This window comes from Bombus huntii, chromosome 12, assembly GCF_024542735.1.
Source record: "Bombus huntii isolate Logan2020A chromosome 12, iyBomHunt1.1, whole genome shotgun sequence".
NCBI classification, from domain to species: Eukaryota; Metazoa; Arthropoda; class Insecta; order Hymenoptera; family Apidae; genus Bombus; species Bombus huntii.
Window position 1 is genome coordinate 11,267,618 of NC_066249.1, and position 12,766 is coordinate 11,280,383.

General features: G+C 42.7%; 1 protein-coding gene across 5 annotated transcripts in view; it reads left to right on the top strand.

The window, feature by feature from the left end:
• LOC126871971 (homeobox protein homothorax) overlaps nucleotides 1–12,766 on the top strand; it is a 503,672-nt gene that overhangs the window by 222,033 nt on the left and 268,873 nt on the right. The gene's annotated exons all lie outside the window — the stretch shown is intronic.

The following is a 12,766-nucleotide window of genomic DNA, read 5'->3' on the forward strand; positions in this document are numbered from 1 at the left end:
CGATCCTTGCGGAAATCCATCCGTGCAATTGCCGCTCACGCACTTTAATGATCTTAATTAACGAAGTTATTCTTTACACTTGTAACTCTTGCGACTCGGCCGGCTACGCAGGTTTTCATGCCGCGTGCTCGATGAAATACCTCGTTTGACGAAACTAGTCGCTCGAACGATTTAATCGCGGCCACCGCTATCTTACCGATACTTCGACGTCGGTGTCGTGAATTTTTCACGTATTGTTATTCTGAAATGTATACGAGTATTTTTATTGATAATTATGCTCTTAAAAACTTTACGATATCTTTAACTATTGCTGCCCGAGTCAAATTCAACATTTTCTCGCGACTGGTTTATACTAATTGGTAAAATTCGAGGCTGTTTATAATTGCTCTAATCATATCTACATAATATGATAATGTACGTGCGTCTTGATATATGAGTCAGTTAAAATCTAGAAATAGCACGCACCAGGGAATTAGCTTCAATATGTCCAACTTGAATTTCTATTGAACTTCGATTAAATTGAATTTTAATATCAAAGAATCTATCTCATATGTCAAAAGTACAAGAAATGGGGGAAAATATAATGATGAGTCTAGTGGTGTGCCACAAGTAACGAGACTAAAAATATGCAATAGAATTTTAGAAATGAATTTGTTGACTAGGTATTTATCATTCATTACTAACGGTAACCATATGCTTGTTACATGTTAAATGAATATAGCAAGAAGTAGAAGCGATAGACTACAACTAAATACCATTATCAAATCTGCAAGTAGCATTGGAAACAGATCATTTGCAATTTCATAATCTACAAAATCTTTTCATTGCCAACAGGTTTCCATTAATAGTATCTTCAAACGCGAACATGGCTAGTTCGATAGCAATGATATAATTAGTACCAAATAACAAAGTTTCAAGTATTTCAAAGGAATGACAGTGGCTATACTAGAACGATCGTGAAGCGATCCATGTCTCGTACCGATGGTCTTTCGCGGAGCGTTTCTTCAACTCGGTTTTGTGTTGGCGCGTACGGCGCGCGCCGCGGTAACGAGCCGCTCCGGCGGCTTAATTAGATTAATTAGATTGCAGCCGAGGCGGATCGCGCGTTCCGAGATCTGTCGTGATCCGCGATCGCCTCCGCCAACGTTACGTTTTCATTTCTACGCGATTCTCGTTAAAGAATCGAACCGTGACCGAGCTCGTTTCCACACCATTTTTTTTTTTCATAATAATTCTCGACTGTAATTTCGTGTGCGTCTCGGTCTGTAAGCTTGGGGTTTTGTATTTTGTTATACCGATGGATTCATATGCCTTTAACTTCCCAATTTTATTTCATATCATCTTAATAAAGTATATATTGTTCCGATTTCAATTTTATTTCAGATGGTGTGGATAACTTACTTCTAATTTCTGTTATGTTGCAGAATTAGATGATTTCTACAGATTCCTTTGATTTGTGAAAAATTAAACATAAATCACCATTTTAAATATCCGAGACCGAAATAAAGTCGATCGATTTGATTCCAAATATTTGAAATCTCTGGCAGAATTTCGTATTTATGCTGAATATTTCAATCGCCGCCACACGCAACTTCTCGATTTCGATCATTCCATCGACTTTGGTTACACGATTTTTGTCGCCTGGCCCGTTTCCCGGCCGGTTTCGCCGCATTTATAAATAGGTTTTTCAGACGCGTGTGGTATCGGTCGCGCTCGTCAGCATCGCGGCTGAATGCTAATTTTACTAAATCGTATATCAAAAGCGTAATCTACCGTGCGTCGCGCTGCACCATGGAATCCTTAACGACGTAATTAATATGTAAACTGTAAAATGTGTACGGGCCCGAATCGATTCCTATAAATATGTATGCGACAGATCGGCCGACGCATTCTTCGTTATAGTAACGTGTAGTTTTGCCGTCATATTTTTTTAACCATCGACCCGTGTGCGTCGATCACAAAGTATATTCGCCGAGTATACCAAGTTTCCATTCGTGGCGTCTTTCGACGCTTCGGTAAGAAAGAGCAGTTCCGTTGATCCCGTACTTTAATAACGATATGTCGAATCTTTGACGTCGATGAATTTTTATCCATGAATATTTATGCTTTGAACGTTCCTACGAGCACAATGTGGCATGTTCGACGCGTCGTCTACGCGACTTTCGCGCTTCTTCGGGGAAGAAACGCCCTCGAGTCACGAATTATCGCGGATTATTCATTCGGTCGTATATCAGACTCATTGCGCGGTTGCGTGAAGTAATTAATATATAAATGGCTAAAGGTGGTGGTGCCCAGGAACGTGGTCGCCTATAAATATTTATGTATTGTATTATTCAGTCGGTGAAACGAGCCGGATAACGACGACGCGATGCCGCGGGTAATCTCGAAGAATAGAAATGGCGGATTGCGTGGGTAATAATTTTGCGACGGCAAGTGTGCGGAAAAAGGACGAGTCCTGGCACAATCTGCGAGTTATGAATCTCTTGACCTTACTTTAGTCCTTACTTTATAAGGAATTATCATCGTTCTATGATGATAAATTTTCTAATCGTTGAATATTTCGATTATTTTCGCTTGTCATTGAAACGAGTAAAATCGCGAACGAACGAATGACTGAGAACTTGAAAATTTCACACCTGTTTCGCACGAATATCAAACTACAAATCGATAACGAAGAAAGGTCATCGATCGAATCTGATCAGCGTACACGTCGAAAGATGGTGTACAAGCGGCTGAAAGGAGGAGAGATCCAGAGAAGGTTCGAAGCGTTGACTTCAGTCTCTCTTGCTTCTTGAACCGCGCAAAAAACATCCGCGCTGGACCGACTTTTTGGTCGTTAATTAGTTGCATTTTTTTACGATCCCTGGCTGCGTTGCACGCACGTGCAGCGTAACAGCTCGTCGGAAGGATGAGATACGAGACGAAAAGAAAAGGATAGAGGAAAAGATAGAACGAAAGAAACCAGAAGATGAGTAATGAAGAAAGGAAAAGAGAACGGAGATCAGGCAGAACGACGTTAGTAGCGACGAGACTTAATTTTTAAAGCACGCTGCCCCGCGTCTGAATCACATAATGTCCAGCATTGTGCGTTCCACGATCTTCTCACCGTTCTGATCGAGTCCCTTTGACAGACATATGCGGCAATCAGCGCGAAATACGCTCGCCATGTGGCGCGTTTAAGTGTAATTACCGGCCATGCTTCTGAGTATTCATTAACGGGTCCCGCGTGTCCCTTGTGGGAGCGACAGGTTAGATCGATGCCAGCGCGAGCTCGTCTGCATTGTGTCGAATCGCTCGCGACTCGATCATCCCGTCACTCCAAGGATAATTAAAAGACCATCTCAGGTGTTGATGTTAATGATCCTGGGAAAGCTGTACGAGAGTTTTGCCCTCTGAGAATCTCGTGGAAATTACGCTCCGTTTCATAGAATTAATTCGAGGAAAGTATTTTTCATTATTGCTTCTTTTTATAGTTTGTATTCAACCTTTTTGTATTCAGATGTAACTTCAACCGAAAGTTTCTTCCTTATGCAAACATAAACGATACAAGCACCCTCGTTTTCATTCATGCTAATAGCAATATCGTGTACCAAGCGTTAAAACACCGAGCGCTATAAAACAAGGGTGAAAGAAATTGATTCTGTATGTATGGACAGCTTATCAGTAAGCCAACGAATCGAAGCGTTTAGCGACGCATAATTCGCATTGGAATGAGCAATCTGAACCGATAAGCGGAACACTTGAGGCCATCTGAAGCAGAGGGCAATTTGAAAAATGCTGACATTATGTACACGGGATAACAACCTGAATCGACGTTAAAACTCCACTCAGGCGCGTTCACGGTCAACATGATATAACCATGTTCATAAGTACTTTCCTCCCCGGGATCGTCGTTTTCGAAGACACCTGCGTAACCGGCGAATCTCCACTTTACGTCTACCGTATTACCACTTTCTTCAAAAGATACAAACCGATACATAGTATTACTTTAACGTGCAATAAAATCTGCATAAGGGTAGCCGGGTAGCTAAGGAAATGGCCCAGGATCCAGGATGGGATAGTGGGGTTAATTAAAAAATTCAGTAGCCAGGGTAAATGAGGAAAATTAAATTTTATGGGCACGCGGTTAATCCCGTGGTGCGGGCACGTATTTATTGGCTACCGGGCTTCGATCGAGCCTGACGTAATGGGAATGATTTTTGGGAAGGACCATCGGCCCACCGATAAGATAAGCATCCTATACTCGCTAGAGAGAGCGAGAGAGAGAGAGAGAGTGTGTGTGTGTGTGCTTGCCTCCTTTACCTCGAATACGAGCTCGCATACACCCGTCAGCGTTCTTCGACACCTCAGTCTATCCTCATCTTCTCCGTTCGTCCCTCGTGCTTTCTTCTCCTTTCACGATACCTCGAGCCGGGTCGGATTATAGCCGCCTGTTTGTCAGATCATGCAATAATTAGAATGCAAATCTACTAGGTGCTCGACGTGTGTAAAACTTTATTCAGTACTAGCTAGCCGATCCTCCGCTTCTCTTCTCTTTACTCTTCCACCTAGAAATCCGTAAAATTCCCTGCTTCCGTATAAATCTACGCGTCGGAGATTAACCAACAATCCGGTTTAATCCGATTATTATATTTGGTAATTAATTACCGATTGTTTGGTAATTCGGATAATAAGAAATGGTGTTTCTCAAAATTATTCACAGTTGATGTTGGTAATAAGAAGTACGAAAGGGGCAAACGTGGATTACTTAAAACATCGTTTTGACATCATGTTTTTTGCGGTGCCTTGCGATTGAAAATAATTAACTCCTTATTAACGCCGTACTATAATTCTTGGATGAAGACTTTAAAAATCATGAAAACGTCTTTGGGTTTACGGCTTTAAAAAGTGACCATAAATACGCACGACAATAAGGTCCTTCGAAAGGTATTCGAACGGATGGACGCCTCTTCTGAGACGTTCGGATCTGATGGAACGGCAGACCGCAACAGCTCGGTGAACGGCACCGAGATACAGAGATTCTTACGAGCGGAAATACGACAGTATTAAAGTCGGTTTTACATCGGCCAGGAATGGATACGAGCCGGTTAACGTCGTTCGTAGCGGGGATTTTCCTTCGCGTTCCTATCGCTCGGTCCCCGCCGGATTTGTCCCTAATAGTGATTCTTACGAGTTTCGAGACATCGCGGAGTTTCCCGATGCCCCGAACGGTTCCTTAAACGACTGTTTGCTTCGCTTATGCTCGAAACGATCGCAAGAACTCTCCTTCGCCCGCATTGTAATATTTAGTAGGCGATAAAGGTATCGAGAAATTTGGTTGAATCGAAGGGAAGTTTCTGAGATGCTTTTGACACGAACATGGTTGTTTAAAGCGAGTAATTAACAACCTCTATAGTTGGAATATATGTATGTAATATACCCAGGGGACTTTAGACAAATGAAATCTCAAAATGAGAAATTTTAAATCGGACAAAATAGCACTGTGGCGCTCGAAATAAAAAATAGGGAAGTTTATTTCAATAGACAATAGACAATGCTATAGCCATTAAAAAATATAATATTAAAATACATATGTAATATAAGATAATATCAAATGAAAGTAATATACTTTCAAAAACATCTAGATTTCAAAAGAACTAAAAGATAAGTAAAAAATCTGATAGTTTCTAATCCTTCAGCTACCAATCAGCTCCATAGAAGATTAAGATATTCGATACCTTCTCAAAGCGTAAATAGAAATTCGAAGCATTTTGCAAGAACAAAAGATCTTCGATAAAATAAAATCTATTACTTTTCTATAAGAAATATGAAACAGCAATTTTGAACGTCGAAAAAGGAGCGAAATGGTTCCAATTTTCGCGTCTGTCTTCCACTGGCGTCCCCGCTGGGACGTACGCATCTTTCCCGGGCGAACGAAGTTGCGGTCGCTCAACAAATAGATTACGTGCTCGTCGAGGGTTTTCCAGGGGGTTGTCTCGCGTCGACACTCTTCACACATGCTACTCACGTAGTCATCCCTCCCGTGTTGCTCTCTCCTCTCCAAAAATTACAACGCGTTAGCTCGAGATCCGCTAAGCATTCCATTATTAAATCTACGCCCGTATTACCGTATGCCGTGCGAAAGGGGCCCGGCACTCGAAGGGGGCCGACATTACGATTCAACTGGCGTCGAAGCCATCGAAACGGTGGAGACCGACGAACCACGCCGATTCGTCGTCGAGAGAGGTTGGCATAGATTAACCGTAATAACTTGCCTCGATTTGCGCGTATAGCACGCGCGATCGCGTTTAATCGCGCGACGATAACGTGACTCAATTCGAATACTTCGTTTACATCATTTGCCTTTGCTATTCGATATGACGGAAGATGGTGACTCTACTTTGAAGGAAATACGATTCTTTTTATCAATTGTGGATCAGTTTGCGATATGCAGCATTTGAGAAATTAATTTTCGATTGAAACTGGATTGATTCTGATTCATGCAGATATTACTTTACGATACCGATTTCGTTCCTAATGAAAAGCACAAATTCATCTGTTAAAAAAAAAAAAAATTGAAAAGAAAATACTTGCCACCGTTTATTTTAGTGGCTTCATTCCTAATTAATACGCCATCCAATGAATTCGATAAGATGTATTATTGTGCATTAATGCGCGATACATGTAAGATACGGAGTTTATTCTTGTAAAAGAATAAAAGAACAGGGGTGTACATATTTTTGCTCCGTGACAGGAATCCATTAAATTTGAGAGTTCCAAATTACATTAAACACCCGTTGAAAAGCAACGCGGTCGAAAGATTAGTGTCGAACAATATGTTCTTTGAATAAATTACCATTGATCAAGGCTCGTGATGCGCGAGTCGCGAAATTAATCACGAGCCTCTTCCAGAGCCTCGTACCAACGATTCGCGGATTTAATTTCCCATTAGCGTGGTCACACGTTGTTCGTCATTAAGGTTGTTTATTTGCCGGGGCTGGGGAGCGATCGGCGCTTAAGTTGAGCAACCAGAAACGATAGAAGCATTTCATTAGAAGAACACGTTTGCATACGAATCAACCGCGCACGATCCTCGAACGATAGTATACGATTCTTTTTTTCGCGCACACCTAGTCGACAACTTATGAAAATCAAACAAGTGCGGACATTCGATAGCCGGAGGCTGTTAAAAACGTTAATTATCGGTTGAGGAACGCAATCACTGATCTCTCTCATGGACGTTCACGTAAGAATAACCGACTCGTTTTCAACAGATTTTACTTTCAAATCGTCCAAGACATTCTCTTTGAATGTTATTTCTACATACGAGAGGATAACCCTAGCGCTTCGTTGCGTTCTAGGGTTTAGTTTAACAATTCTTCCGAAGATGACGTCGTTCATCGAAGGACAGTCCTCTAGCGATATTGTAGGAATAGTAATAATATTGCAGTCTTTATAATGTATTCAACTACCACGCAGTGCAACGCTGACGTCAAAGCTATGACTCTCAGACTATACCTACGTATGCCGGTGTTCTTTTATACATTTCCGGGTACCAACATAGAACAAAAGTAAAGTGTTTTAACAGCGCAGTAAAGAGTTAAGGATGTACGATTTAGAAGTCAAAGGAAACCAAGATTTAAGATTTTTTACGCTTCTAACATAGGATACAAACAATATATATTACTTTCGACCTTTTATACGAAATTAATTCTACTTTGCTAATTTTTCAACGTTTTATCTTCGCTCGTATCAGGCCCATCTTTTGTCGATCGCAAAGCGCGGACAAATCTCGCGACCAGAGCGGGAAAAAGAGAAACGCGAAACCCGTTCCCGAGCGCGATAATCACCGGTCCGATCGGACTTCAAATTTGACAGGGCACCGGTGGCGGCTGCCCTGTTCCCCGATAAATCTCCGACCCCCTCTAGGCCCTCCGTGTCGACCGTCCGATCGGCATGCCCGGCCCAAGAGAAGAACAGTTTCAGCGGCACGATTTACCGGCAAAACGAGTGGAACCGCCGCGAAAAACCGGAACGTTCTTGACGGACGGGTGACTAAATCGACCCTAAAGTAGTACCGTCGCCCTGGCACAAAGAGACACGAGGCGACCCAACCAACCAGCTGAACACTGCAACCAAACAAAGAAAGAACAGGGATCTCTACCTTGAGAGAAATAGAGAAACGAGAACGAGAGAGTAGAGAAAGCACCTTGTGGTCTGTTCTTGTCACGGAGACCGGATACCCTCAGAAAAACTTCGCGCCTGTGATCTCACCGCGCGAGAGGATTTAGAGTTGTTTATCTACTTATTATGTCAGCCCGGGCTAATTGGGCATATTTGAGGATCAGTTCTCTGGGTGGATGCTCGCACGTATATCTACAGTGTATAAAAGAGATCGACGGAGCTCTCATCGTCCGGTCCCCTCGTCCGCGGCACGATTGCTCCGCGTTCGTGGCATTTCGCGGGGGCCGCGATTACAAGAGGATAATATCTGGCTACGAAAGAGACGGAAGCCGTGTCCGTGCCGGTTGCTCCGCTCTGGTCCGAGCTGAGGCAAGAACGTACGCATAACTTTCAACGATCATGACTCGGCTACCATCCGTCTTTAGGGAACTATCGCGCCATCAAGCATCCCACCGTTGGCCCCGGTGATCCTCTCCCCTGTCTTTCTCTCTGTTCCCTCTCTTTTGCCCTCTTTGCTTCTGTATTCTCGTCTTTGTTCCTCTCTACTCCCGTGACCACTCTCTTTTTCATGCTAGTACCGTCTCCGTGCTCCGGCTTTTTCTGCGTCTTCCCTGGATTTCGTGCGGCATCGGCCGTCTCGCTCGAAAGATGCATCGCTTCATTCCGCGCCAACGGACGCAGATTTTCGAGGCCGCTACCGAGCGGAATGTCCCGAGCCCGGCTTTATCGGTGATCGATCTTGAATGGTGCACGGCTCGTCCGAGATCGCCGGTGATCCTGGAATCGCCGCAGCTGATACCGTTCCCGCTGGAATTCCTGACAGCCGTTCACGCGCGACTCCGCCACGCCAGATAGCGCTTTTTCCAGCGACCGTTCTCGCGTAAAAGGGCTTCGATGGTCAAGGAAACTTGAGATCCGTGAGACGATTCGGGGGGTTAGAATCGCGGAGGCCTTTGAACCGAATCATTTCTAATATGGTTGCGTTCAAATTTTTAAGCGGCAGGTTGAAATTTTTGCAGTTTCTTAAGTTGACTTTCTTTGGTCCCTGAAAACATAGTTTCAAATACACGTTACAGCTGTTGCAATTAAGGAGATCGACGGGCAGGTGGTACAAGTGCAAAAACGAAGTACATGTTTTTCAAAAATGAATGAAGCGTACAGATACGTAACTTTCATATTTATTTAGAACATGTTACATTTAAGATTGAATCGTACATCGTAGCGTCGGTTTGGAAGAGGAAAAAAGAGAAAATAAAATATATTCAGAAAATGTCTGTTCAAAGAGGTGGAAGGTAGACTATCCGCCGCTGAATAGAACGTGTGTAGCAAGCCAGTGAGGTTTATTAATATGATTTATGGGGGAGGGGGCGAACACCATCCGTCGTTTTGGCCATGGTTACTCGAGGTTCCTCTGACCGTCTTCCGTCTTGTGTCGAATCGATCGATTCTTGTTTTGCCTAACTACGAAAGCGTTCATTCGGAGGGCGTGGGTTGAAACAACGCGGGTTACCTCGTCGATTCGGTACCCTTTGTAACGGGACTCGAGCTGGATCGTGTCGGAAACTTGGTCCTTTCTAAAGACCATGTCAAATCGTGTCGCGAAATTTTATGTTGCCTAACGATCGCAATTACAGTTGATTGATGTGTCGTGGCTGAGTGAATGCAAGTGCAACTCGATTCGTAAATGTCAGACAGGTGTGCAATACGATCGTCTATCGATGTATGATTGGAAGGGAAGGTTGGAGACAGGCGAAGTTCATATTTATGCAAATTCGCAGTCTTCCGGGTAATATGGTCTTGATGAGAATTTCTTTCAGCTCTTAGGTAACTCATTTTCTCGCAATTTTGAATCCTCGATTGGAGTCAATAGGTTATAGATGATCACAACAATTTAAGATAAATTTGAATCAAGTAATTTAATTTTAGAATTGTTAATTTGCATTCAGTATATATTTTACGCTATAAATGCCACAAAACATAGGGTACGAATAATAGCTTATAATATCTAAGATCTTGTAAGTTTTTTCCACGATTCCACTGTTGCGGTTAAAGAGAAAAGGAAATTGTAGAAGCTTCTGACCCCGTAACCTGTGCCACGGTTCAGTCGATTTCTAAATTACAAACATTAGAAGCATACGATCAATATTTCTATAAAAACACTGTATAAATCTTTCTCATTTTGAGAACTCTTCTTTGCCTCTTTACAACCCTTCCATTCTCTCATGGAGGTCTCGATCCGCCTCGTTCTTGCAGCTCGACCGACCACGTCCTCCAATCGCGCATCTCCACGATTGCTCTAAAATGGTGCACAGTGCTTGCAACGCACTATCGGTTCCATTATCCATAAAGGAATTAACGACTTTCTTATCGCGAGTACCCAACCTGGTCCTCCTTACCCATGTAGCATCCACACGTGGAAGGGGTGGGAAAGGGCTACTCAGCGGACGATTTATCGTACAATTAGCACCGTTTATCCGGCCACGCGGCGGAACATAAACCCGAAAAGGCAGCGTATAGCCGGACGACCGGTTTAACGACATCCGTCGCGGTGTTCGCGTAGTAGATCGCGGACCGCCGGTATCGCGATTCGAACGCGTCTTGCAACTTAATAAGCTGTTGGCCCCCGATCAACTGCTTCGTGTCCTCGCAAAGCCACAGAATCTGGTCCAAGAGTACGCAACCAAGCGGCCCGGTGCACGTCGGCCGAGGCGTGTAAACGCGCCGGAGATTCGTGAGCCTGTGTTATTGGCCGACGTCACGCGATTTATCGTGTTCCCGCCGGTTATTGTAAATTGCCCGATGAAAGAGCGAACGGGACGGAGAATTTAGTGGCGCGATTATCATATTCCTATGACGTTCTAGTTGGAATCGCAGCCGCTCTTTGCTGTGGATAAATTTACGCTTATCGGCAACGCATAACGTTGCCGTGGAGGGTGAGTTGTGATATCATCGTGGCTAGGTTCGTTTTTCCGTCGGTTTTGTTTGAACGGGAGTTTGATTGACCGAGTTGATTAACTTGTTTTTTTTTTAATAATCTTTGTTTGAACATTTAAATATTTGGTGGAACAATGGATGAAGAATACTAATTAGAAATTGAATGTCTCCGATGGTTTGTCTTAATATCTTTGCTATGGATATTTGCTTTGGTTCTATATAGATCAGAGCAATTTTTTTTTGATAGAAAAAGCATATGCATGTGGATATCTTGTCACACGTTCTCCGCTTGAAGATTTGAATATTTCGTACAATAAAGAGCAGACTTTTGGTTATAAATTGAATATCTGTGATAATTATTATATCTAATATTCTTGCAACTGTAGATACTTACTTTCCGTTTCATAAAAATTCAAGCAGTTTTTGTTAATACGAAAAAGATATTTGTGCGAACATTTCAATACTTTTTCATAATTAATTGTACATATAATGGAAATATGTTTAATACAGAGATAAACATTTGTTTGGTTGCAGTTAAAAACGATTAAAAATGTGTTTCGATTTCTATGTCGGAAAAAAAGCGCGAAAATTACTCTAATGAGTCTGCTAATTTCCAGCTCGCGATCGGATGCTTAAATAAACAAGCGATCGGATGGCGGGAAAAATTTATAGCTACGCAGAGCGACTAGGAATCGGACGGGGCGGTCATAAACGTTTGAGTTACGATCGATTCGATCGACCCGTTCAAATTCCTATAAATTATATTTATAGGTGCACAGCAGATTCGATTCAGAAACGATAATTGTAATTTTGCACGGCGTTACTTATGTATCTAAATACTTGAGTTCCTCATATTGTCCCCTAAACGCTACCTTAAAAATGTCAAAGAGTCAGATCCCAATATTTACTCTGAATTCCAATCTTCGACAATAATCAAATACTGTTCTATAAGTATCGATTCATTGGACAACTCGACTTTAATCCACGTCCTCCTAAAACAAGGATAAAAACTATATGTATGCTGATCGAAGAAAAGAATGCAAAAAATATAGAAAAATAAACTTCCATGATTATAGTAAAGAAAATAAAACTCGGCTAACGAAATTCCAAAGTACCTTAAGAGAAGATTTAAACTTAAGCCTATAAACTGTAACTGTAAAATGGACATTAGAAGATCACCAAATCTCTTGAAGTTACTTGAAAGTGAAATTATGAAGTTGTTTATGTCCAAAGCGTCCTCTGGATGCGATTAAGAGTTCAAGAATTCTCTTTTTCGTTAAAGATAAATACTTCTGGAGAACGTGTGAAGAAATCGTAATAATTGCAATTAGTCAAAGCCTGGGACAAAGCTACGTCGATAATTACGCGACTAACCCACCTCGGTGTCCAAGTAAATGTATATACTCCCTCGGTCCAAGGTTCTCAGCGGGCTTGTAAAAACGTTTTCCTCGGTGCACGGCACGTACGTAGATCCCAGCCGGTCGGATCGAGGCGAGAGGCGAATTCTCTCGTAGCCGTGGACCACGGTACGACGGGCACGTATATATACGGAGTGGTTGGGATGAGGGAGGCGCGCAGATCCACACGAAAGTAGCGAGTGGTCAGCGCGTCGAATACCAAACGAACGAGTGTCCGCCCTGCGGATGACGGTGGCGTGCTGTACATAAGG